The sequence below is a fragment of the Fukomys damarensis genome, unplaced genomic scaffold, assembly GCF_012274545.1.
Source record: "Fukomys damarensis isolate Sample0158 unplaced genomic scaffold, DMR_v1.0_HiC HiC_scaffold_39, whole genome shotgun sequence".
Lineage (NCBI taxonomy): Eukaryota > Metazoa > Chordata > Mammalia > Rodentia > Bathyergidae > Fukomys > Fukomys damarensis.
In genome coordinates, this window is record NW_022900951.1 from 120127465 (window position 1) to 120128264 (window position 800).

Here is an 800-nt window from a genome sequence, read left to right on the forward strand (position 1 = left end):
TGAAAGCAAATTGGAAAATGACCAAGCATAGCTACTTAGTCCCATCTTGTCTATTTAATGGTTTAGGATTTAATGGCCATTCATTGATTTCTGATGCCTCCTTTTGTTTCATTACTTAGAGTAGACATACCATCTTCAGGCAAATGCTAGAGTTTGTATGAGAATCAGAATACATCAGAGACTTATACTCAGTATTTGGGAAATGACTCTGTATAAAGACATCTTAACATAAAAATATGAGTGTTTACGGTGGATCTTAAATCATCGGGAAAATGTCCTTAGGACCAAAACACGTGGAAATGAAATAAAGCAATTCATTTTCTTAGCATGATAGGTCATATTCCAATCAGAACAAATTTTCAAATAATTCATGCCTATGGAACTATGCAGCAAGCAAGCATTTAAAATAATCATATAACTTGTTATTGAAGAGGAAAATGTATTTCTTTTCATAAGTCTCTCTTCTTCATGGGAATTATATATTAATATGTTGATTACAATGAAGGACATCCATAAATTAATAAAACTAAAATAAGTCAAATATTTCATAGCAAATGTTATTCTATTCTTGGTTCTGTTTCTTTTTCTTTTGTTTTGTTTTGCTTTGCATGATTTCCTTCAGTGATGTTTTGACACTTAAATGGATTTAACTTATGATACTTTAGTAACTCATATTCTAAATTTTCATCTGAACTCTGGGACCATATTTTCAGGTGCTAGTTGGACATCTTTACTAGGTGACAGAAAGGCAACTAAAGCCCATCGAAAGTAAAATAAAATTATTTTTCATATATATATAT